General features: G+C 43.7%; 1 long non-coding RNA gene across 1 annotated transcript; it reads right to left on the minus strand.

The window, feature by feature from the left end:
• Positions 1–1,648: 1,648 nt before the first annotated feature.
• LOC122160428 lies at positions 1,649–26,709 on the minus strand. The gene is made up of 6 exons (XR_006168815.1): positions 26,612–26,709; positions 25,999–26,175; positions 25,776–25,892; positions 24,200–24,390; positions 3,000–3,220; positions 1,649–1,806 (listed from the first exon to the last, which is right to left on the minus strand). It is a non-coding gene; the product is annotated as an uncharacterized LOC122160428 (long non-coding RNA).
• Between the last annotated feature and the right edge of the window lie 268 nt (positions 26,710–26,977).

Below are 26,977 nucleotides of genomic sequence, written 5' to 3' on the forward strand. Positions count from 1 at the left end.
CCCAGGTGGTTTGATTGTGGCAAAAACTGACCATGTTTTGTTTTGTTGCAGCTGAGCTTCAGGCAGAAGCTGGGGGCCTCAGACCAGCTGAAAAACTGCTTCATAAAATAAGAAAGATTGACTGGAATCATTAACTTGAGAGGGGGGAGTAACTCCAGAGGAAAAGCTTATTTATAGAGTTTTAATGCCCGTTACAGGTGTTATTATGTTCCATGTAATTACCCTGCAAATCAGAGCATGGTAATGAAATCCTATCAGTGTTGGGATTCTCTGCAGTTATCCTATGGAAGTGTACGACAAAGGTTTAATTCTCTCTGAATTTCTGTGAATGTTTAGATCATGCTCTGCATTACAGTCGGAAAATGCTGCTTGTGGTGTTCCAAGCCCAGTTTGAGCCTGGTATTCAGGAATCACAGAACCATAGAATGGCCTGGGTTGCAAAGGAGCACAGTGCTCATCCAGTTCCAACCCCTGCTGTGTGCAGGTCACCAACCAGCAGCCCAGGCTGCCCAGAGCCACATCCAGCCTGGCCTTGAATGCCTGCAGGGATGGGGCATCCACAGCCTCCTTGGGCAACCTGTGCCAGTGCCTCACCACCCTCTGATCACACTAGATCTCTTTTTTTTCCCCACTTAAATTCTTCAGGACTTTTAAAACCGGTGAGGGGTTAATATAAATATTTGAATATTTGTAGTTTTGAATATTTGAACTTTGGTGCACTGATCCCCCGGTTTCACCGTTAGCTATTCCAAGGTAATTGTGACCTCTGCTCGTTAGCAGAATGTGTGATGCTGGAAACCTGGAGGTGAAAACATGCAGTCTCGGGGCTGCACTTTGTCTGGTTTTGTCCCTGTTACTCGCCATAAAAATATTCTTAAAAGTGATTAGAAGTTTGCTTATGCAGGGCAATTATGTTGCAGATTGCTTCTTATTATTATGTAGCTAATAAAAATAACAGCAATGTATATCTTGGCCCAAAGAGGTTGGGAGTTTATTAAAGTTGTAAATTATGGATTCCACTAAAGTGGGATAATAAGATGAAGCAGCACAGCGTGTGCAGTAATCATTCTCCTATTTTCATCTAATATTGTGTAGTTATTAGACATTTTGTTCCTTATTAATCTTCCTTGACCTTTTTTTCCTCAACAAATTCTCCTTCCTATAAAAATGAGTAATTGCTGAGAATCATAACGTGCTGACAAATGTCTGCAAGGAGAGCAGGGTGCAGTGTGACACAGTGGGGCCAAAAGAAGTGATGCCCTGTGGCCAGCACACACCAACCCTGCTTCCATGGCATGGGCTTCTGGGCAGGGACACGTGCTGGAGTAACCCTGCCATCTCCCATCCACTTCAGCTGTATATTGAAGTTTAATTCTTGTTTGTTTAATTCTTGATTGTTTTTTCCCTTATTGGTGGGATAATGAAGAGGGAAAAAAATTGCATGTCTGGAGTTGATCATTCTATTCTGCTCGTCTGAACACACATCAGATAAAATCTTGCCAGCCACAGTGTTGTAAATGAGGTGCATAGGGCGCTTGAATAAATAAATACCCCAGATAGTAAACTCCAAAAGTCAGCAGCTCTACATACCAAGCAATTCGCTTGCTTGCCCTGCTTCTCTGCAACGTTCTACGACTCACGTGTTGCAGCAGCAGAGGTCGCTGGTCCCACAGCCCATGAGGAAAGGCTGATCCTCATCCCCAGGTGACCGCGGAGCACTCTGCGCTCGGAGCACTCAACTCCTGCCCACTCCCAAACGACGCTGCTGGGGCTGAGTCTTCCAAAGGCTTACAGTCCCCCGTTGGGCTACAGATAGGAGACCAGGTGAAGCAGAAAATACATGCATGCGGCTTCGCATCCCCATATCTGGCTGATGCAAAACACCCGGACAGCTGGCTCCCAACGGCCAGGGCAGTGGCTGTCATGTACTCAGATAGGCACTAGGGCTAAATAAGAGTCAGCAGCATCGTGTGCTCAGCCAGGCAGCCCACAGGGAAAAGTGCCCTGACACCTGCATGGCACTCACAGAGCTGACATCTCCTGGTGCTCTGCACCCCGGTGGCAAAATCCAGTGCATGGAGCCTGCAGAGCACCACGGTGTGTGGTCATGAGCACGGGCAGGCACAGCAGATAGCTGCCAACACCTACTGAGCACCAAAGGTTACTATTTGTAACAAAAATGCTCCATTTGGAACACACTTTTTACAGCAGGTGGCTAAAGAGTGTTTCCCCAGCATGGGGAATAACAGCTTTTAAGGACTATTATGATTCTTTTATGCATACAACGAAACGAAACAAAAAAAGCAACAACAGCAAAACACCCAAATCCACCATTTGTGTCATTTAATGGGCTCCATGTGAGCGCTAAACAGAAGGAAGTCACAAAAAAGAAATAAAATGCATGCCCTGTAAGCGGCAGCGAACCATTATCCCTCCATGGTGTCTGCTGCAATCCAGCAGGCAACAAGTGGCTATCGCAGCCCAGAGCTGAGGAGATCATAGAGTCATATCATAGAATGGCCTGGGTTGAAAAGGACCACAATGATCATCCAATTTCAACCCCCTGCTGTGTGCAGGGTCACCAACCACCAGGCCAGGCTGCCCAGAGATCTTCAGGACCCTGAAAGTTTTTGCTCTAAGCTGGTTGGATATTTAGTGCAGGTATTTCTGCACGCTGCAGGAGGCTGTGAGCATCAGGTCACCAATGGGTACCTGGGACTTCAGTGGCAGTGCCACTGGGAGGCCATGTAGGGCAGGAACTTCCATGGCTTCATGCTTGGCCAAATTTATTTCATCTGTGTCTTTTTAATTTAACACCCTCTGTGAGGCTTTATTTACTTTGGACGCATCCTGTGATGCTTCTAAACTTAAACTCAGCATGTTTTAAACCTCACTGGAAGAGACTTGTTTTCTGCACAGAGAAACAGGATGGCAAAGAGCTAGCCATGCTGCTGAGCCACACTGCCCTACTCCTACCACCGATATTGCACACCACTCACCAGCAGTGCTTCTCCATTTGATCATCATAGAATCGTAGAATGGCCTGGGTTGAAAAGGACATCAAAGATCATCTCGTTTCAACCCCTCTGCCATGGGCAGGGTTGCCCAACCACCAGACCAATTCTGGGCCTGTTTGTATTTCTTTCCTTTTCATTGGATGGTACCATATTCCGTGAAGTCCACCGACCTGCTCACCTCTGAAGTGCTCCTTTGGCCAACTCTGAGAAAAAAGAAATACACATTTTATTATTTTTTTTTCCCAATACTGTTCCTGATGTGTCTGTGCCCTCCAACCCAGCCTGCTGCAGTGTGGGAGAGAAGCAGCCCCGCTGCAATGCATGGCTGCACAGAGCTCAGCGGGGTGCTTTCCCGAAAACTTACCTCATCTCCATGAACAATTCCTCTGCTTCCTCTCTAAAAAAACATCGTTTTGTTTTTGGATTAAAATTTAAAGTGCTTTGAAGTACAGAAATTATTAACTTTGATATCTCTGCGGTTGTTTCACAGGAGAATGCCTGAGGGTAACAGCGATGAATGCTAACATAAAGATTTACATTTACTGTAATATTAATTTTTTAAAAGCTTTTAATTAATACAAAATAATCAGAAATAAGCAAGTTTCCTTCAAGCTGGTCCGCTACCCATGAAACTTCTTTCTCACAGACTTCAATAATGTCTTTTTGCAGGACAACAGTGTACTCATAATCATATCTAATTAAGAGGCTTGAAAGACATTCTTATCACAACTTTCCATATGTTGCATAGGATGGCTATTCTGTACTGTTTTCACCATGGCAATGCTAAAGTCAAGAGAAGGTCCCACCACGCTGGATGCTGTCTAAATACACATCCTTGTCCACGAAGTTTACAATAATCTGAGGCCAGTGGAGCCTGTAGCAAAAAAAAGGGGACATCAAGACAGTGATGGAGGGATAAGCAGTTTATGCTCATGAGCGGTGCTCAGAAAACCCAACGCACGCTATGAAATTAATGAGATAAATATATGAAATGAAATTGCAGCACAGCCTCATCTGCAGAATATTTTCCAGCCCATTTACATAATTTTTAAAGGCTTGTTGGTCTATTAGCAATCAGCACAAACAACTTCTGGGTGTTGACTTTTCCCAGCCTGACTTGTATGTTTTAGGCAGGCCAAGACCCCCAGTGTTAGCAGGTGTATTAACACAGGGGCAGTCCTGCTCTGCGTGTCACATCAGTTCCAAGATAATAAAGCAATGCAGGCTATACATTCTGCAGGGTTTTGTCATCTGGATTTCACGTGCTCCAGTTTGTTCCTGCCAGTGAGGAAAGCAGGATATAAAAAGGGTTGTATTTGTTCTGGGGTTACGTAGCAGGGAACAGCGTTTGGCAGTAAAATTGGTTCTCCAGGTGGGCCAGGCACAACTCTCCGTGCTGGTGTTGTCCTGTCCTGTTGCACACAGCCATGTGCTCTACCTACCTGCACCTTTCTTTAGCCTTACTACACGAATGTTGTTCAAGATATCAGATGCGCAATAGCATCCGTTCAATCGTTCTAAACTTTAATATTCTGTAGCCCTTTCTTATATCATAGAATCATGGAATCACAGAGTTGGAAAGGACCTACAAGATTATCTAGTCCAACTGTCCTCCTGTCACCATTATTACCCACTAAGCCACTAAATCTCATAGCAGCTCCTCCAGATGCCTCTTGAACACTGCCAGGGACGGCAACTCCACCACCTCCCTGGGCAGCCATTCCCATGCCTGACCACTCTTTGAGAGAAAACATTTTTCCTTGTCTAACCTAAGTCTCCCCTGGCACATTTTGTGGCCATTTCCTCAAGTCCTGTTTGTTGTCTGGGAGAAGAGACCGGCCTCCTTCTTGTCACAACCTCCCTTCAGGAAGCTATAGAATGCACCCTGAGCATCCTCTTCTCCACACTAAATAACCCCAGCTCCCTCAGCTACACCTCATAAGACTTGTGCTCCAGACCCCTCACCAGTATCATTACCACTCAGTATAGAGTTTGGATACTCAGTGCAAAGTTTTAGCTGCCACTGGTATCATCCCCTCCGAAAACAAAACAAAACAAAGACAAATACAACAACAAAACATTATCCTCACCCTTCTGTAAATATCTTTTTATCTATTGCCCATTTATCACCAAAGTCACCTGGCATATTCCAGTATGCAAAGAGGAAATCTCAGATGTCAGTTGTATATGAAGAGTAATTCTCCATGCACACTAAATGACATTTATGTTAGTGCAAGACAAAATAATCAGCAAAAAATTAAGAGCCTATTTGCATAAGATCAAGCATAGAAAGATTCTACATCAAAGTTGGCTACACTGGAAAGTTATCTAAGTAATTCCATAACTTGGGCCATATTGGTCATTACCAACTGTGACACTAAATAGATACACATTTTGCAAAGGAACTTGGGGTAGAAACCAACGAAGGGTACTGGTAAGATGTATTTCAGCCCAGTGCATTTCAGTTTTGTCTCTTGATTTCAATGGTTTTATTTATTCATCATCTATTTTTACGTATCGCTAAGACAGTAAATGGAAATGTATGTACAGAGTTACCAGCAGCGAATGCACTGGCAAAAAAATCTTTAAATAAAAGTTCTTTTATTTCAATAATTAGGGTGACATGACTTTATTAAAAAAGAAGATCGAAAACTTTCTGATGTGAAACAATTTTAAATGGAAACACGTTAAATTATTTACTATGGTAAAATAAGTATTTAACGGAGAAGCGTTTAAAATTTAATTGACTGCTGAGATTATCAGTTGAATTATGTGAGGCACTGACATGATGTACAGCTTTCTCCTGTAATTGAAAACACCAAGAAAAGCATTTTTATAAATCTATTTTGAAACACAGAAAAGTTAATGGAATGTTTGTTGTAAGATGTTGTGCTGTGTTATTACTCAAGTCGCTGGAGATAACTAAAACTGAGTGATTTAGGGGGAGCAAGGGATGAGTAGGGCAGTGCTTATATGTAGATGACTATGACTAAAGTTTGTGTCTAGAATTTTAGATGGATAATTAAATAACGTAATCAAGTCCTGCTATGCAAAGTAAGTTTAACTGACTTAATAAAAACTCTTAATAAACACAGACTCCCTTTTTTAATTTGTATTTATCACCTCCTAGTACCCAATATCATAGCCACGGCATTGCAGAATGAGAAAATATGTTCTAAAGAAAGACAAGACAGCAGAGAAAGGTCCTGCTGCAGCTCACCATGCTCCCAAGACCCAAGACACGAGGTAGCAGGAGGAAATCAGCTCTTCCCCACTTGTCTTGGGCTTCCCTGCAGTTTCCATGTGCCGTATAATGGAGCTCCATCCTTACTCTGTACTTCCTTCTTCACGTGGCCAGAGGAAGGCAATAGCAGGAACGACAGAGCCAGAGTCTGTAAGGTCAGGGGGTGGGCCTAAAGGTCTTGCTCCATGTCCCACCACCAACATGAGCCAAGAGCAGCATCAGGTCTCTGAACTCCTAGACGTCTTCCACACGCACCTGAGGTAAGGACTGCTCCTGAGCTGGAGAACTCACTGTGCACCGTGTATTCATAATAACCACCTCTAATGGCAGACATCACTGACTCAGAGCACTCCCCATGCATCTGCATTCTCCTCTGGATGAGATATTTCACACTGTCTTTCTTGCTCATCTGCAATGTGTCCCATCCGGTCCATGCGACACTGCTTCAAAACTGGATGTCTCCCACTTTATGAGGATTAATGCTTTCTCAAAATTATAAGAAACAATGGCAAGTCTTTTAAAAATGACTGTGTAGTCTTGCACTGATGAAAGATCACCTAGGAAGCACCAGCTGAGTCAGCCATTAAATGATAATTCCAGGCTATTTCTGGATTATTTATAACACTTGACAAAATATTACCAATATTAGACATTGCCAAACAATGTGTCAGATTGCCATTCTAATTACTTCACCAGCAACACAAATCCTTTTGCAGCCGATCACATTTGGATATGTTTATAGCAACTCAATAAATTCTTTGTGTTATTTTTAAATTGTTGTAATTTCATTTTAAATTCCCTGGCAGTTGTATGCTAGCACAGGGCTGTAAGTATTCTTTTCATCACAGCACACATCTCACTGGCATTTCCATCTATCCAGAGACTTCTCAAAAGCATTATTATTATTATTATTACTATTTTTTCAGACGAGCATGTTTAATACATTCACACTGAAAAACAAAATCCATTTTGGCTCACAGCTTAACTGGAGATCTGTGCTTAGGATGCACAGCATGAAAACAAAGCGTTATTCTAGAAATTTCTATGTTTTTTTCTCTTTTCTTTCATATCTTTGTAGGAGAAGGAAGCCTCACTCTGAGCAATTAAAGGCTTTAATATTTTTAACTTCTTAGCACTAAGAACCGACTGCAAGGTGCCACAACTGAACATTTCTAAGGACACGGAGAGGCATCGTGTTATTACCCCCAAAATGATGAAAAAGCAGTGAGTGTACATTGGAGCAATTAGTCAACAATAATGAGCACTTAAGATCTGTGGCACTGTATTACTTCTCAATGTGCAGGGCTGAGGATGGAGCTGGACTATTTCAGTTAACATCTGTGGCTCCAATAGCCACTGTCAGTTTGGCATCATCTCCATTGGGCGCCAAGGCGAGTTGTTCCCCATGGCGCTCAATGGCAATTTGTGCACCAAGCCACTGCAAGGAACCAGGAGCTGTTCCTGCTGCCCACTCTGCTCTGCTCCAATGTCCCTGGGCTCTACCACTGAGAAACAGGCTGCAGACACAGCCTGTGCATAAACCAGGCTCCCCTGCAATGCTCTCTTGAGCCGTGTCTGTCCGCTGGACATGCTAATCCTTATAGGATCTTTCCGAATTGGGATATTCTATGATTTTATGCTCAGGCATATGCACACATCTAACTGCTATCTGCACCTCTGATCTTAAAACCTTTGCCTTAAAGAAGTCTTCTTTCCAGTGCAAATGGGAAAGGCACTGTAAAATACTCCCACAGTGCTATAAAACTACTACCCCAGTAATAAACCCAGTAATATAATCCATCCACAGTGATTTTTTCTTTTAAATTTAGTAATTAAACTCAGTCTCAGCTGAGAATCCGGATGTCAGATTTCAGCCCGAAGTGAAAATAAATGATTGAATTACAAATCCCTAAAAATAGAAATTCAGAATGCAATCACTGACACAACCTTCATTTGGGCCCCTATAGTATTATAAAAGACATTTAGTAAACAACAAGGTAGCTAATGATGCAGTAAGCATTTTCATACAGCACTTAGAGACAACTCACTACACATAATTAGAGCATTACTAGAGTCATCAACTGTCTAGTACATCTGATAAGGAAATGTCACCTGCCTCAAAATATGGCAGCATTTCCAGCTGCCTTATGTGCAAAGCTTTAAAAATCACAGAAAGAAGACGAGAAAAACAAAGCTAATGACATAGCTCACATCTTGCTGTTCTGAAGCAGCACGGAAATTTGGAAGAGAAAAACCTTTTCATCAGTGTCATTTGCTGAACTTTGTAATATGTTCTTCCTTTGGGATTGATCAAACCGGCCTGGGCTGAGAGCTGTGTCAACTTCCTGCATGGTCTGTGCAGGGCTGAGCAATCGGTTGGATTCGTCTTGCTGCAGGTTGACTGCCCAAATGTGGAACATTTTTGTCACCCAGGCTTTTCTAACATGATGTGGCAATGGATGTGAAGCCAGAGGATGATTCATGAGACATTGCTCAGGTGGGTTGAACCACCCTTGGGCACTTTGGCCTCTGCCTCTACTGTGGAGGGACCAAGACTGTTTAATCGGACATCCAGCTCTTAAATTACTGGAGTAGCAAATGCTACTTGTTCACGAACCTGTAAGCCTGGAGCTTCCACCACCAATCAATAACACAGCCAGAAAAAAAACTGCGTTAGCATCTTGTCTTGGAGTGCAGTCAGGCTGCCGACAGAAATGCCACGTCTGTAGAGTTTTCTATGAAGATAGATGTGTCCAGGTGCTGAGATCAGCACAGCACTGCTTCCATGTATTTTTAAACAGTCGTGAAGGCGACAGGAACTCGGCAGGCAGATTAGCATCAGTGACCACAACATGAACATAAATAAAGTATTGAGTGAAGAGTGAGTAACTCCAGCACTCCAGGATAACAGGATCTTTGGTAGTAATTGAAGGGTTTCAGTTGCTACAATTCATCCGTTGATCACTTTTAGACACGGAGACAATTCAGTGTGGATCCAAAAGGATCTTATCTTGGTCTGATCTTATTCACAAAGGAACAGAGAATGCCACAAAATAGGAAAAATAAAGAAGAAGAAAGAAAAAGAAAACCCAAACAAATGAACTTAGATAAGCCAGGAAATGGTATGCATTCAGAAAGGTGCTTTTGAAGCAGGGAGCATCTTTCCTCACAGCAAGACATGAAGAGAATGATGCATCGAAGATGAAACCAGCATTCTGATTGACCTACCAAACTTTCAAAGAAACAAACAAACAAACAGAAAAAAATAAACCCAACCACGAAAGACTTTCCTTTAAAAAGTTGAAAGATCTGATATTGATTAATATCAGGAAGAGGAGACTGAGGGAGGCTGTTTCAAAGGAGGAAACCAGCAGCCAGCCCAGCTGCTCTTTTTGGACACCGAAAATGAGGCAAAATGAGATCAACACAGTGGCAACAAGAGACACGTGAAGAATTCCTAATTGATCTTCCAGGAGCAGCATAAACAGACCAGACCTTCACATTCCCAGTGGCAGCAGTGCTGCTTTTTGCTGCTCCCACAGCAGGACGCTCACCTCGCTTGCTGTATAGAGGAACGTGGTTTTGCTTGGAGGCTACACAAGATTTGGGGCTGAGCCACCTCTTGAGTCTCTTTCAGCTTTACATCCGCAGGGTGATGTTTTTTTTTCCTGACTCCTAACATCAGAACTGCCCATGTTTGTTCATTTGGTACTGTTGCAAGTCAGGCAAGAGCCGCCTGGGAGAAGGAGAAACCTCTTTTGATGCACGATGTGCTAACGGCACAATGAAGACTGCAGATGTCCCCTTGGCAAAACTGGCCTGGATTAGAAAGACGTAATGAAAACACACCCTGTGTTTAGTCGTTGGGAAACAAGTGGTTTCATAAGCCTGTATTTTCCTTTCTTCTCTTTATTTTTTCCCCTCAGGGTAGTTCTTTCCCTCTTTTCTGAAAGGCTCGTGTTACCATGGGAAACATGACAGAAAGCAGCAGGCTTTGTTAGCCTGGGAGGTCTTGAATAATTTTTATGTGAAAACCTTCCAATTCCTAAGGTATAATTTTAAGGTGCTGATACAAATCCCATTGTAGTCCACAAAAGGTTTTCCTCAGGATTAAATACGTAAGAGTTACCTGATTATTCCTGCACTAATTCCTGCAACAGGAACAAAAACAATGCTCTGAAGAACACAGAAATAACTCTCTAGAAAGAACTGACTCTGTTAACAATGTAGAAAACCTTTGACTGAGTCAACACAAAGCATTTTGCAATGCGTTTGGCTTGTACAATCTAGAAGTCAATTCACTGTCAGAATATTTGTTCTGGACTTGTCAGGAAGCCATCCTAGAAGTAACAGCTCTGTTTGCAGAAGCTTCTGCTAAATGCTATCACCATTTCTACTGTTCTATCACAAGCATGCGTAACCCCTCATTTCTCCTAAAGATGGAGATATTTCTTTCTTCCACTTCTGAAGCTGACTGGAGGTGTTTAAAGCTGACTTGGGGAAATAAGTCAACTTAATAATGTGATGCTTAGCTGGTACCCTGCTAAAGTGCAACACAGAACTTCAGTGAACACCACTTTCATGTTTTTGCGTGAGAAAGCTTCACAACTGTGTAATGTATGCAAACATTTTTAAGAGAGCCTGCTTCATCTTTTATTCTATTAATTCATTTATCAAAGGGGAATAAGAGCCTTTGGGTTTATTTACATCTTATCATCAAGAAAACGTTGCAATCTAAAATAATCCTGAGCAGAAATCTGCCAAGAACATTGGGGAAACAGCTTTTCTTGCAGGTGTTAATGTGCTGAATCAGAAGTGAGGCTCCAGAAACAGATACAGAGAAAATAAAGATATTTGTAATGCCTGACACATTACAATCTTCTTTTTCCAGGATGAGCTTTCCAAATCGTACCCTAAAGTATCTGTTTGAATTTAACTGAAGGTCAACATATTCTCTTTGTAAAATGAAAACTATCCAATTATTCAGTGCATCAGGGAGCTAATGCAAGGACAGTTAATGAGGTCTGTACAGAAAGATGAATATTACACAGTCAATATTGCATAACTTGTGTTACTGCCATGGGAGTGGATCCAAAGCCCACTGGGATCAGCCAGAGGATCAGCTCAACCCAAAGGGCCTTGGGTTCAGCCCCATACATGCATGCACTTTCTGGGCAGACTCACAGTTATGGTGAATGGAAGGATACAGAGGGAGGAGGAGGACATTAGCACGATGATGCAGAAGAGCCTGGAGGTGCTTCCAAGTCTTCAGACTAGGATGTGGTCTCCCTGGAGAGAAAAGTGGTCTCCTGCAGAGATTCAGCCACGTGGGGCTGGAGATGGCTGCTTCACATGTGCTCCCACCAGCACACTGCTTTTGCTGCAGCACAACATCTGACTGACTCTTGTCATCAGCTATCTGCCTTTGCAGAACAACCACAATCCATTCCCACTAAATGCTCTATTTCTTCTTTCAGACTTGGTGATAATTGTAAGTGTAATTAGCATTCCTAAGTAGCTCATAATAAACTATTGTACAACGCAGAGTTCTCAAATGCAGATTACAGGTGATCTGTAGTTTAGAAGATATACATACCCAGAGAGTCAGAGATGCATACAAGCAAGCACTTAAAAGTGTAATTACCCTTGTAATTACACTTCACAAGCTATCAGATAGCTCAGAGCCAGCCTAGCTGCCAGTGTCCAGAAAATAAAGCAGTCCCACAGCATCAGAATGCCCCAAACTTACAGCCAATTGCATCTTCAGTTGAGATTTAGCCATTTCATATCCTGTGTTAGACTTCAGCTGATTAACTGAATTCAAATATTCAATTACTTTTTGTTGATAAGGAAAGCTCTAATTGAATTGTAAATTCGGAATCCAGAATGACCTCTGCAGATGCTGGGAAGAGGTGGGTATCTAAGCATCTCCTTGCAATGATTTCTACATTAAAAATTCTTTTGTGTGTGTTTGGGGGGGGGAGAGGGGGAAGTTCTTATTGTTTAATTATGAAATACATTTTCTTTGCCAAATCAGACATGGATCCTTATTTGAAATCTTTATCTGCCAGCTCTCAGTAAAACTATTCATCTGCACCCATGCACCAGTGCAGCTCCAACCAGCCTCAGTGAGCAGTGATAGATGGGAGCAATACTGTCTCCAAGGCAGCCAGAAGAGATACTCACGATCCTATATGGCCATCCCAGATTTTTTCAATATTAGTAGAGAGGAGAAAATGGAAATATCCCCCCTACAAAGCTGAACCCCCAGCGCTGTGGCCGCGTCTGATCAGGCAGTCTCAGGGAAATCACACGGCTGCTCAAAGTCAACAGTATTTTCTAAATTATACTAAATCTCTGTGTGAAGTCTGTCACTCGGGAATAGAGTGACCTTGGTTCACTGTAGCTTAATCCTCCTCTAATCCTCCCCTCTAAGGCAGGATTACAGCACAGCAAGCTGAGATGTCTCCTCCTGGACAAGAGCTTCCAGGCGGGGTGAAAGTGCCTTATGTGTCCCTGCACCCTGCAGTGCCTCTGTGGGCACCTACAGCATCCCCAAAGCCACGGGACTGGAGCAACATCTCTGTACTGCCTTCTTCAAGAGGGCTACAGAAACTAATGGGACTACTGGACAAACATGGCTTCTTTTAGACTAGAGAGTTTCATCCCAGAGGAAAGTGGTCAATTACACCAATTGATCTGCCAGTATATGTCCATCTATAAGATGAGATGGTTCAGTCTAGAGATGAGGAAGCTCAGGGGAGACCTCGTTGCTCTCTCTAACTCCCTAAAAGGAGGCTGTAATGAGATGGGAGTAGACCTCTGCTCCCAGGTAACAGCAATAGGATGGGGAGTCACGGCCTCAAGTTGAGCCAGGGAAGGCTCAGGCTGGGTAGTAGGAACAATCTCTTCTCTGAAAGAGCCATCAGGTGCTGGCACAGGCTGCACAGGCAGTGGTGGGCTCACCATCCCTGCAGGTGTTTAGGGCAAGGGTGGGACATGGCTTAGTGGGCAACACTGGTGGTAGGTGGGCAGTTGGACCAGATGATTTTTGGCATCTTTTCCAACCTTAATGACTCCATGGTTCTATCTATTACTCTTATTACTTGATGAACTGCAACAGTCTATTTTGGCGTGTTAATAGATATGAAGAATAGCACACACTTCCTTAGGTGTGGAAGGTGCACATAGTTATAATTTCGGGATGTTTTAAGGCACTATGCCTGCTGTCAGCTCACAACAAATCAGGTGCTGAGGAGGTCCTCTATGGGCAAACGGCTCTTTAGCAGCAACAGTATTTTAGTGCTGCCTAATGAGATATTGGATCATTAGAGAAATGTTAGTTTCCAAGGAACAACAGGAGCAATTAATTTGGTCTCACATCACGGAAGGTTGCAGCACATGCTTGTTTGGGGAGAATAATACATCACGAGAAGCCCTGAGCAGGACTTGTGGGCTGTTGGTTTGAAACTATAATGCTTGTAGAATACTTGGGATCATTTAATAATTCATCACTACCTCTTGTTAAAACCAATAACATGAATTATTTTAAGCCTTGGTACTCTTAAGGTAAGAGGAAAAGCTTGGCAAAAAACTTAGAGTTTATGCAGAAAATATTGCAGTGTGTTTTTATTTCTCCTCCAATAAATGTATCTAATTGATTTTAAAAGCGTTGAGTTTTAGATTGGTTTGTGCTCTTACTCTGAGGGAAGACCAGTCTCAGACTTACCTGAAATAAAAACAAATAGACAGAACATAAAGATCCCAGTCTATGAGTATGACCAGTAAACATTTTTAATGTAAACTTGGAATTACTTTTAAGTGAAAAGAAATAAGAAGTTGACTCGTGCTGAACTTCTCCCTTAGGGTACCTAAAGAGGGGAGAGCTCCTTTTGTAGGTGCCTGCCTTTCAAGACAGGATATTTGCAACATCCATATACTACTAACACGGTTCAAAGTCTGGACCGGTCCTCAGCTGATTCAGCTTTCCGCTGCCTACAAGTGATATGATATTAGGCTTAATGAGCTCTCAAGACAATCATGCACAGCCCAGATATTAAGAACGAACTTGAGCTCTGGTACAGACCAACACGCTCATCGCCAACTTGTTTTCAGACGTCGCAGACAGAGATCTGCTCCTCATTAAGGCTGCCCCTGTGGGGTAACTGCATCTTAATGATTGATAAACTGACTTGGAGAGAATTTCAGACCTTAGTCTAAAGGTGGATAGTGATACCTGAACCCCAGGTGGGTTCTCAGAACTGGATCCTCAGTTCTTTGCTTCGACAGATCTCATCTACAGCTTTCATCCTTGGGCAGAACGTTGCTTTATCTACAGGAGTATTTACAGGTTTAGATCAAATTGCTGAAAGATCCATCTCGAGACAGGAGGGGTTTTTATTTGTTTTTGTTTACTTGTTTCAAATTGTTGCTCTGCTTGTGTGCACGTTAAGAAGGCTGTTTCTATTGCAATGTTTCTACTGCGATATTGACATGCAGAAGAAATCGATAAAAGACTCTTCCACTGCAGGCTGTAAAAAAGAAGGAGATGCTGCTGTTTTCAGTCACTGAGTTTCTGTTTCGCTCGTGAAGGGGACACAGCATCTGCCCTTGCTGTGCCCATACTGCTCCTCCCTCGGTCTGCCAACACAGCTGGGAAGTGGAGCATGGCACTGACCCACACCCAGACTGTGTTCCAGCACCCACATCCAGTTAAGCAGTAAATAAATGCTCCATGGGTAAGTTTGTTCCAGACATGCTCGACATACAGAAGGCGCTGGTTTTCTTCCTACTCTGGAAATGATACCTCCTTTTACAAACTAAAACCATCACTGGCTCTTAGCTCTAAGCGAAATGCGCCTGGAATACAGGAAAACTGAGTGGAAGCAGAAATCATTTGTTGTCATAGGCCTGGGGAAAGGAATGGTGCAGGAGATGGAAAGGTGCTGCTGCTACACCTGTCTCTGAGATCGATGCAGGCTGTGTAGCCTGACCTATCTCCTCCCTTCCCACTCAGATGGAGCCTCAAAAAGCTCCAAAGCACAGAGGATGACCTCCTGCAGGCACCAGCAGTATTTGAGGCCTGGAATTCCTCATGGCCTCAAAGAGCTGAAAGAATTGGAAGAAAAAAAATGACTGGGGGCCAAAGGAGATCATAGTCATAGGGAAAGGGTTTTACTGCAATATGAAGCACATCTACTGCAGGAGTGGTGTCTGAGACTGCAGTGTGTTCCCCTTCTTGGACACAATATGATTGGGAATCCCACTGGAGCACGGGGCTGCACCCAAAAACCCCAGCCTCTATTCACCAGATGTCTCTTCCCCATGATTATAACAATCATTACGTTGTTATCATTACATAACGTTATGGCACTCTACAAATGTGACATGCATTCTTCTTGGGATCTGCAGAGAACCTGAAATGACTGCTTAGAGCACACGAATCTCAAGCACATGAATTGTCTCAAGCAGAGGTGTAAAAACCAACATGGCAATTGAAATGTCAGCGCAGCTGACATCTCTGAGCCACCACGGATATTTTAGGAAAACACCAAGGGAAGAGCTGTTGGCATTTATGGCACCATCCAAAAGCCCTGGCACCAAACGCCGTAACAGCACTACGTGCAGCTGTCACAACATGCAGCCATCAGACCTTCCAGCCGCTGTGAGCCATCACCACCAGGGATAAAATCCCTGAACCTGAGAAAGCAGAGCAAACTGATCTCCATCTATTTCAAACGCCTCGGTTATACCTATTTCTTTTACTCCTAATTTTAAATTAATCCTTTACAACACCTGCAGGTGTCTGGACTGCAGTTTGTGTTTTTGACCTAAAATACCCCTCCCATCTCAGCTGTGGGGTTTTTTCAGCGCAAAACCCCAGTCAAAACCATGGATTAGCCAGCTGGTGGCAGTGTTTTCATTAGGAAAAGATAAAAGGCATCATGCTCACTTTCCATACAGTCTACTCCACCGGCTTTTAAAGTGAAAGAATCTTACTTCTTACTTGGTTTCTTCCATTAAAATTCTAAGAAAATCCGTACAATAAAAGCACTCAGTCACTGCAGCAGAGTGCTTTGCTTTTAATAGGTTACATAATGGCAGGAGAGCACAGATATGGGGGTTTCATTCCCTTTCGAGCTCAGCTGTTGTTTACGCTGCCAGAATGCTGCTTTGTTAGAGGGATCCTTGCTTTTCTGAGCAAGTTCATTTGGATTTCGAACCAAGATGTTAAGAACATGATAAAAGCATGACAGATTTAATACTGCTCTCTACCCACTACGGTGCACTGCGTTTTGAAAGAGAGCAATAGGAATTGTTTCTCGAAAACAAGAGCCCTGCAATATTTCCCTGCTCTCCCCACACGTTCAGCAATGGCGTGTTCCCATCACTCTCCTGAATTTTAATTCAAAGCAGGTTATGGCTGTGTGGAGGAGAGCTTCATCTCTCCTCATGATATTTATTAAAAAGAAATAGCATTTAATCAGCATTTATCAGAAATAACTCCCAGGATATTGAATGCCTTCTCTCAAAATACCACTTGAACGCTGATCCCACCCAAGCTTCCAGTAATGAGCCATGACATGCAATATTTACAGATTTGTCTGTCCTGAAATAGCAGGTACCAATGAATGCTAAGTGATAAGTGAGAGCACTTCTGACCCCTCAGATTGAGAATAACATTGCACTCCCACTCGCAGGAATCAAACACTCCTTCCCATATATGATAGCCATGCCATCTGCACTGGCTCCATCTGCTAGCAGGCATCTTAAGCTTACACATATGTACCCCAAACGGATGCCAATGCATTGCAGAACACCTCCTTTGTGTCTGGGAATCACACCATGCTATAGCTTAGATGTAAAAAAAAAAAAAACACGAGAAAGAAATGCTTATAATAATGCACAAGCACTTTGAGCTTTACTCAGCTCCTTGGGTGCAGAGCCAGCACGGCCATCAGCTGCAGACCCCAAACTCTGTGCCCTTATGCTCACGCTGGCCCCAGACACCCCACCAGCAGCAGGGTTAACACCTCCATGCAGGACATGATGAGACGTAGGCCAGACTCACAACCCACCATCAGTACCTGCACTGCCATCTGGGAACCATCCATCAAGGAGGAAGTTTTTCAGCCAGAGGGTGGTGAGGCACTGGCATAGGTTGCCCAAGGAGGCTGTGGATGCCCCATCCCTGCAGGCATTCAAGGTCAGGCTGGATGTGGCTCTGGGCAGCCTGGGCTGCTGGTTGGTGACCTGCACACAGCAGGGGTATGAAAATCAGATGATCTTTGAGGTCCTTTTCAACTAAGGCCATTCTGTGATTCTGTGAGGCAGCAGCCCTCCAAGGCTTGGCACTTTGCTCTCTTTTTATGGCATCTTAGCACCTTGAATGCCCAGCTTGCTTTGGATTATCTCAGAATCACTGAAATAAAAAGGATAAATACTTTTATTAACTTAAATAAGTGCACCAATTTTTTAGAGACAGGAACTTGTGTGCGCCGTTAAACTGGGACAACTTGTCTATAAATCACAGTCATTAGCTTTCAGCTTGCTTTGCTGCTCTTCTCTTTTACGGATGACCAGAAACTTCAGTGCAAGAAATTCTGAAACTGAGAAGTACTGTTAAGTGGCAAAACCAAAGAAAGATGTATAGGATGGTTATGGGAGCTCAGCTTCTTGTTGCACAGTGTTCCACGCTGGCCTGGGTGCTCAGATGGGTGGTCAGCATGGATCCCAAGTCAAAGGGAGCAAACGGGAGCCTGACAGGCTGGCTTCCTCCCTATGACTCCATTAAGATTGATTGATTCTTCTCAGATCACTTCATTTTTTATGATCTGGAATTTCCAATGGAAAAAGGAAGGTTTCTGGCTAGCCTCTTTGAAACCCTTTGGGTCTTTGTTTCCTTTCTGGCCTTTCACAGTTCCTGATGAGTGCACAGTTTTTGCACAGAGTGCAAATGTTAGGCATCAAATTTCCCCGCAAAACCCCCCTAGCATGCACATTTCATTAAATGATTCCTTTCTCAACTTAGAAGACACTGTAAATATTTTTCAGTGAGCCAGTGATTGATGTTTCAATCATGTCTGAATTTGCATCCACCTTGGTGATCTTCCCCTGTGAATATTCCTATGAGCTGGCTGGATGATCAGAAAATTAAGCACCGCAGCCGGGAGTGCTGAGGGAAACATTTTATGTCCCTTCCCCAAATACTCCTGCATGGTTTGGTAGCCACAGTCCCAGGCTGAGGACCAGCAGTGGTCCTCACCCCCAGCAGTCTGCCATCAGCCAGCACTGCAAAACCAACTCCAAAAACACGGGAGCAGACAGTTCACAAGAAGGCAGAAATGATGATGTGGATGTAAACAGAGCTGGAGTTCCAACTGTGATTCATGCCTCGTATTCAGGAATCTTTCATTGGCACGTATTAATTTAAAGGCTGATTAGTATTATTTTTTTAATAGTGTTCTTAGGGTAAACTTTTTGAAGTAAGAAGTTGTAACAGATCCAGTTGGTGCTTACTTTGATCTGTGCATTGAAAAAGCTGGCTCCACAATAGAAAATATTTTGTATTTAGAGCCTACCTTTTCATGGAGCCCACCTTGTCAAACACCCACGTAGTAACACAATGAGCTCTGTTTGGCATTCTAAAGGGTTTTCTGTAGGAATACAAGGAGATACAGCAGCTTGCAGCAACGGGATAGTTGCAGAACTTAGCAAATCTCTTTGAAATACCTTCTGACACCTTCTGTCAAGCCTCTGCTAGACACTGCCAGGTCTGAGCCAGTTCCCATTCCCCAAACCCAGCACTGTGATGGGGTAATGGTGATGCGCCAGGGTAAGTTTAGGTTGGATATCAGGAAAAACTTCTTTGCAGAAAGGGTTAAGCACTGCAATAGGCTCCCCAGAGAGGTTGAGTCACCATCCCTGGATGTGTTTAAAAACCATTTGCATGTGGTGCTCAGGGATGTGATTTAGTGGAGGGTTGTTAGGGTAGCATGGTTAGGTTGTGGTTGGATTGGATGATCTTTAAAATCGTTTCCAACCTGTGCAATTCTGTGATTCTACAATGTTGCTGAGATGTTTGCATAATCACAGACCTTTCCTCAACCCCAGAAAGTCCCAGGGGCCTTTTTTTAAGCTGTATTTACCACAGAGCAGGCACAGAGCAGTGCAGTTCTTGCTGCATGCCCTTCAGTGTAGCAGACACTGCTGCTACAACACGTTGGTTTCCACCCCAAAATGCTGCCCACCTGCAGAAGTTGAGACCCATTTCACAGAATCACAGAATCACAGAATGTCCAGGGTTTGAAGGGATCTCAAGGATCGTGAAGCTCCAACCCCCCACCACAGGCAGGGCCACCAACCTCCACATTTCATAGCAGCCCAGGCTGCCCAAGGGCCCCATCCAACCTGGCCTTGAACACCTCCGGGGATGGATGGGGCATCACAGCCTCTCTGGGCAGCTGTTCCAGCACCTCACCACTCTCCCTGTAAAGAATTTTCCCCTGACATCCAACCTAAATCTTCCCTCCCTGATTTCAATCCTCCTCCACAGCCCTTTGCTGCATTTCAGCCCCTCTGGTGGCTCTGTTGACGTTAGAGGGCAGTCTTCCATTTTGCTGCTTCCTCAGACGTATTTGAAATCGTGCTTATTGTAACGCGCCGAGCTGAAGCACTTTGGCAGGCTGGGGGTGAGGGGAGAAACGCGTTCTAAACAAAACGATGCCATTTTCATTTAAAAACTACAATTCTGAAAGTATATTCTTTTAAATACCACATTTGCATGATCTTTGTATAGCTAGGAGACTGCACACTTCAGAAAATATAATGCACATGAGCTGCTTCCCATTGCAGCAGCTATCTCCGAGGGCAGTGATTTCCCAGCAGGAGCTGGAGTGCAGAAATACGCTCCATGGCATCACAGGGCACGAGCCTGGGGAGGGGGGAAGGGTCTCCTCAGTGCCTAAGTTTGGGAATTCATAGCTCTAAAATCCTATGCTCTTTTAAATTCACTTCAAGGAGCAGTTTGAAATCAAAGGCAAGCCAAAAAAAAAAAAAAAGGCAAAGACCAAAAGTCGCTATAAAATTCGTAGGAAATGTATTTCTGAATCAGAGACTAAGAAATGTCTCAGAGTCATAAAGCCATAAAGCATCGATAATGCCATTCCAACATTCAAAGCTGTAATATTCATATATCAAAGCCACGGTGCCGTTAGCTTCCAACTCTTTTAGGATGGCATTCATCTTCATGACAAAAATAATTACGGAATGCTAACCTGCAGCGACTTCAGGCTTTCGCAAGAAATCAATGCCACATCTTCCCTCTCCAGCCCCACCCAATTACAAAAGTGAACCCCGTGAACACGAAAATGAAGAAAGGGCAGAATATCCGTACATCACAGGCTTTTATCTCTTTGATAACTTTTTTTTCTTTCTTAAATTTTGGCTTGAGCGAGTGCTATTGAAACGAAAGGAAATCTGAAATTGCTCATGGATCCAAGTGGAGCCTGGCCTCAAGGACAAGTTTGTGTCTTCTGGATGTACAACGCATGTGCCTGCACATGGGGATGTAGGGGGTGATGGGAGCTGGCTGTAGGAGGAGGAGGGTTGGCCCCATTTATTGCTGCAGGACCCCACGCCGGGCTTCTGCCTCCGCCGCTCTGCAGCTGAGAAATATTCACAGAAAGAGAACAATCTCTTCACTCTCCCCCACTGACATGTGAAAGTCATTGCTTATTTATGGGAAAATTGAACCATTTCCTGAAGGTCAAGAATTTTAGAAGTAACTCTCAGAAATAAAGAGTTTTTCATGCACTCCAAGCCAGATCCCTGGAGAGCGGCAGTGTTTGCTGTTTTTTGCCAGGGATGTTTTGTTAGCCATGAACAAGTGCTTACCTTGCTGTTGTTTCCGACCACTGCAGTATTTAACAAGGCATTGCGAGAAGCATAAAACTGTACTGGGGTCATTCCAAATAAACCCAAAGGAGTGACACAAAGGTTCTGAAATATCACTTGCTACGACCGCTGGTAAAAGCCCTCTGTGCTTCCTTATGGCAAATATAACCATCTTCAGCCATGAGACCCTTAAAGCAGCATTCTTTAAAGAAGATTCAGCACGCTCACCTCTAATACGAAATATTTTACATAATTAAAAAAGGAAGTAAGTGCATGTGCCTTCCCAAAATATCTACATCTGTATATAAAACTCTTGTTTTTCATTTTAAGGACTTTGTGCCCATGAAAGCTATTGACGAAGCCGTGCTGCAGGCTGAGAGATGCAGAGTATGAATGCCAAAGATGCAGGGTGTGCCAAAACACCTGACTTCATCTTGAGAACACGCTGATGATAAATGTTACTCATTTCCTTAACACAAGTATGCAAATGGCACCTTAATTGTTGTTCCTAAGGAACGATTTGTAAAGTTCATATGCCTGAATATGCCCGTTGACACAGCGCTTCACATGCAAAAGAGCAACTGTCTTACCTGGCTGTCACTGAGCAAACCTGGCCATGCTGCACTGCTGCCATGCGCTGGGAAGAACGTGCTGTGTGAAGGCAGCACGGTGTGCCAAAGGCAGTGGGACAGTGGCAGAAGTTTGGAGAAGGATTAGGACAAGAGGGAATGGCCTCAAGTTGCACCACAGAGGGGTTCAGGTTGGACATTAGGAACAATTTCTCCTCAGAAGGAGCAGTGATGCACCGGCACAGGCTGCCCAGGGAGGTGGTGGGGTCAGCATCCCTGGATCTGTTCAGAGCTGTGGGGATGTGGCACTGAGGAATGTGGGCAGTGGGAATGGTAGGGCTGGGCTTGAGGATGTGAGAGGTCATTTCCAGCCTGAACAGCTCTATGGTGCTATGAATTGCTACTTGATACAGAAATAGAGAAGCTGGTTGGGTTTTTTGCTCGGTACGTCTCCTTGATATGGGGACTGTGCCCTGGCAGCGATGTGCCCACTGATGGAAGAGCCCAGCTGTGTCATCACATGCTATTTGTACACGGGAAAGGAAAATATTATCATCATCCCACCTTCCCAAAAAGGAAAAGAATTGGTTTTTTTTTTGGTTTCTAAGTATCTTTTCGTATGCCAATTGCATCAATTCCACCCACACAGGTCATTTGTCTTCTTTCATTTAAGATTGTTTAAAGTAATCAACAGGATCTCCATGCGTCAGTTAGCATACTTCATTATGTTCTGCAATCAGGATTTGGCCTTAAATTGCTCCATGAGCTCCTCCAGTCAATTTTCCTGCGTTGCCTGAAGTGGCCATGAGGAACCTCATTAATAAATGGACACGGTTAGATCACATAGCCAAAGGTAATCAAAGATAAGAGAGAATACAAATAGCAAATCAGGGAAAGTTTGTGCTCTCCAAACTGTGCTATTTCATTTAAAGGTATAGAAATACAGCACTTGTCATTCTGCTGCTCATCTGGAGGGCAGAGCAGGGCAGTGGGGCCTAGCTTGGATACCTACATTTGAGATTGTGCCAACGCAGAGCACCCGAGCAGCTCATCCCCCTGACTTCCACACTGCTGCTTTGCACTGCGGCGTGCTCCATCCAGCACCAATTGCTGCCTAATTAAGTGAATGACTTAGCATCCTTCCCAGTGTGCCCCGGTGTCTGGTGCAACAAGAATTTTGCCATATTTTGTATGTGAAAATGAATTCGGAACTGAGAAACGTGAAATGAAGTGGCATTTCACGGGATGCACTTTGCTAGGCATCACTGAACAGCAAAAAAATGCACTTGTGACTCTGCTGCTCCCATCACACAGGAAGCTATCAAGACACACATTGCCAGCAGGAAGGAATAATTTGCAGAGCTGGCTAAAACTAAAAAGCAAAAAGACCAGCAGAGTCAAATACGTCCTTTGTCATAGCACAGGGAAACCAAGAGGCACGTCTGGCTGAGAAGCCTTTTACAGAGCAGATTCTCTTATCCAAAACATGCAGAAGTGTAGCAAAAGCCTTTGTGACTTCAAACTGAGAGCATCTGATATCTTTAACACATTTCTGCAAACTGGGGACTCTTACCATAAATACCATTATTGTTTTCTTGAAGTCATTTAAGAAGGGCTTCAAGAAAATCATTAGCAGAAACACTGGGACCCAATTCAAAATTAAGACAGCTAAATTTATGGCCAGAGAGTAAATGTCTAAATGTGAATTGAGTGTTTCTCCCACCGCAGCCAGCTGGGCTCTGCTCGGCATGCCCAGTGCACTGATGGATGCTCACAAAGAAGCACACAGTGCTGGGAAAGGCCTCAAACACTGCTGTTGTGGCGAGCGTGAAGCCCTGCTGCAGGCAAAGAGCCCCATCACAGCAGGTTCACACTGAAAGGTTCACTGCTCCAGGCTTTCATTCGCTGCAAACATATTCTGAAACGGCACTGCAGAGGACTATCAATGAAGTCATCATCAAGAGGGAATAAATACTACTAACATGGGACATTTTTCTCCGAAATTCTCATTTTTAGTCTGCATAATTACAAAATGAACGTATTTGAGTTCCATTTTCCCTTTCATTTACTTTGTGATATTACTTGAAAACAAATACCAGCACCCACTCACCAAAAGGAAAAGGAGAGGATGGAAATCACTGCAGTAGCGTTCACTCTTATATTTACATCTCTGTCTTTATAAATAAATTTGCACACACAAATTCTTCTATACCTTGGCTCCACACGAGTGCCACGCTGCTAATGAAGGTGTGCTGGGTGCTAATGAAGATAAGGAGCCAGGCACAGCGCCCAGTGTTCGGCCGCGGTTTTGAAATGCTGGCCATGCCGTGGTCCCCAGATTGAGATATGGTGGGCTAAAAGGCAGACAGGAAGCACAAGCCACCAAAATCAATGAGAAGAAAACTCTATTAGAGCACGCAGCTCCTGTGAGGTGTTGCCATAGAGACTCACTGGGTGAACGCAAATACTCTTACCGTTAACACACCGAACGTCTGATCCAAAGCCCACTGAAGACTCTCAGTAGCTTTCTGTTGACTTCAAGGAGTTGAGGATGAAGTCTCAAGAGCAGCACTCGATAGCTCATTTCTTATCTCATCGAGCCCTTTTATGTCCTCTGGAAGGTTCATGCTGAAGACGTTCAGAAGCTGGGTCTCAGTCGATCAGGCTTTTAAGATATGTTTAATTTTAAGCTTAATCAACTCAATGACTTCAAATCCAGTAGGGTATTAGAAAAAAAAAAAGTCTTTCAATCACCACACGGCAGAAAAATTCCCCCTGACTCTAAGCATCTTATGAAGCCAAACAGCAAAGTGAATAGCCTGATGTATAGCTCTGCCATTTCATCAGTCAACAAGCTTTGGTTTGACTGGGATCACCAACCACCAGGTCAGGACAGAACAAAGAGCCCACCTCGTCCTGTTAAAAATGTACTGTTTTACTCCTAAATATAAATTTAAATACAGTGAGATCATCTGTCAAACTAATGAAAAGCCCATCTTTGACGTTTTTCTCATCTTTCTCCAAACTCTTTAAACACTTAAGCAGACAGCTCATCAATGACATATTGCATAAACACTCTGCTGTTGGAAGTATTTTTTCATGATAAATCTTTAAAGTGTCAGAATATCTGATAAGTTAAGTTTTTATTTTCTTTATATGACAAATGCTTAATAGTTGTCTTACAGTCTTTCTGCACTATGATTTTTATCTGCATTTTATTACAGTAATAACAACATCTAATATACTCTCTCATATCCGTCTCGTTCTTTGTTAAGGTCAAAACTATATCCAGGCCTAAAGTATCAAGACAGTTCTTCTTTCCAGTATTTTAAGGCAATAAGTTATCATCTACAGGCAAATAATAGCAAATTAGGAAATCTAAATGGGATATATGTACTTTAATATACGCTTGGTAATCAGAAAGCCAAGTATTGGTATGTCATTACAACATCTAATTTTCAATCTCGCAAGGAAATTAGGTGCTATTACATCAGTTAATCTAAATGCCTTTCTTGCCAATAATCTGTGAAGAAGAATAAATGTTAATTCCTCCTTCAGTCTTCAGATAGATTTTACACCTTCAGATTTTATTGGATCTACCCCTTTCATTTTCACCCAGTGGAGAGCATTGGCCACCTTGTTCAAAGGCATGGACCACCTGTAGGAGGCAGAGGAGCAGTGGCCAATGTGCACGGCTGCCTGTCTGACCCATGGCCATCCCCGCTGCTCCAAACACCAGCTTAGTTCATTAGCAAGACCCAGGCTGGGTACAGAGCAGCCCTGTGCCAGCCCTCGAGGTGCCCATGCCCCTCTTCTCCCCACTTGCAGGATGCACACTGAAAATATGAACATTGCGCATAGTAGCTTTGCAATTAGAGCAAGGAATTTAGACGTTATTACACCAGGTGATCTAATTGTTCAAGTCTCCCATTAGTTCACACTTAAGTCCAAGCCTCCAAATATTAGAACAAAGCAGGGTAAAACTCCCTCTGACTAGTTAGCAATGCTATGTTTCAGCTGGAGAGCTGGAAGAGAAATGAAGAGGCTCACCTGAGGTCCCAGCTATCAATGCCTGTGATGGAATGAAGCATTCCAGCTCCTCAGCCTGGTACTCAGTCCTAAACATAGCATCATTCTGCCTGCCCTCTGGTCTGCTCTGTGCTTTCTCTTAGTTTAGCAAAGAAAAAAGTAAAAAAAATGTCAGCAAAATGCCTTTTCAGAGTAATGACAGAGATCACTGAGGTCTCTCTTGTTTCTTACCACATCAAACCACCTTTAAAGTTCAGACGGGAGTTTAGCACTTCGTGCTGAAGGCAGCACCAGTGCTGGGTGAGGTGAGAGTAGACCACTGAGAGCAGAACTGCTGCTACAGGGCAGCAGGAGAATCCACGTTTTTGAGCACCCTCTGCTCAAAGGCAATCACCAAACGCGACAGAGGTTGGTTGCAGACCTGCACAAACAATGAAAAGTAAGTTGGTTTTCAGAGCTGCATGTGTGGCTGTGGAGGATCACAGACAACCAAGTTTATCACACATTACCAAGGCAGGAACATACTTCATTATGTAGAAACAAAGTTTATTATAACGGATGTGAGAGCCCAACAGAAAGCTAAATCTGGGATTTTTTATTATTATTTTCTTTCCCCTAGAAATAGAAGGCAGGTGGTGTTGGGAGCTGCAGGGCCAGAGCCCCTGGTGTCTGCACTGCAGCAGGACCGTGCTGCTGAATGCAGGCACGCACAGATGTGGAGCACACTCCTAACATCTGCACAAGGGAATAATTCCACTCCAGTAACTTCTTTTCCTTAATTAAAAGGCCCTGAAGTAGTTCTGGGCAAGGAAGCACCTCTCCTCTTGGCACCTACTTGTCATAGACTGGATACCCACCTTGCTTTCATGTTCACGCTGCCAAAGGCATTGCCATACTGCTTCCCAGGAGAACTTGTGAGAGCTTGGAGTCAGGAGTTCACACCAGCAGGGCATTTGCAGCCTCTGAAATCACAGCAGCCAGCATGGGAAAGGGCAAAAAGTGTCAAAGTGCTTAAGCAGGTTGTAAATGTGTGATGCTTCACTACTTCAGTACAGATATGGGCAGAGAGGAGCGGTTTTAAATTAGAAGAGGGGAAATGCAGGTCAGATGTGAGGAAGAATTCCTTTACTCAAAGGGCAACGAGGCTCTGGCACTGCTGCCCAAAGCTGTGGGTGCCCATCTCTGGATGTGTCCGTGGCCATGGGTGGCTGGGCCCTGGGCAG

Source organism: Centrocercus urophasianus, unplaced genomic scaffold (genome assembly GCF_019232065.1).
Source record: "Centrocercus urophasianus isolate 14NV4802_14NV808 unplaced genomic scaffold, USGS_Curo_1.0 seq_17, whole genome shotgun sequence".
NCBI classification, from domain to species: domain Eukaryota; kingdom Metazoa; phylum Chordata; class Aves; order Galliformes; family Phasianidae; genus Centrocercus; species Centrocercus urophasianus.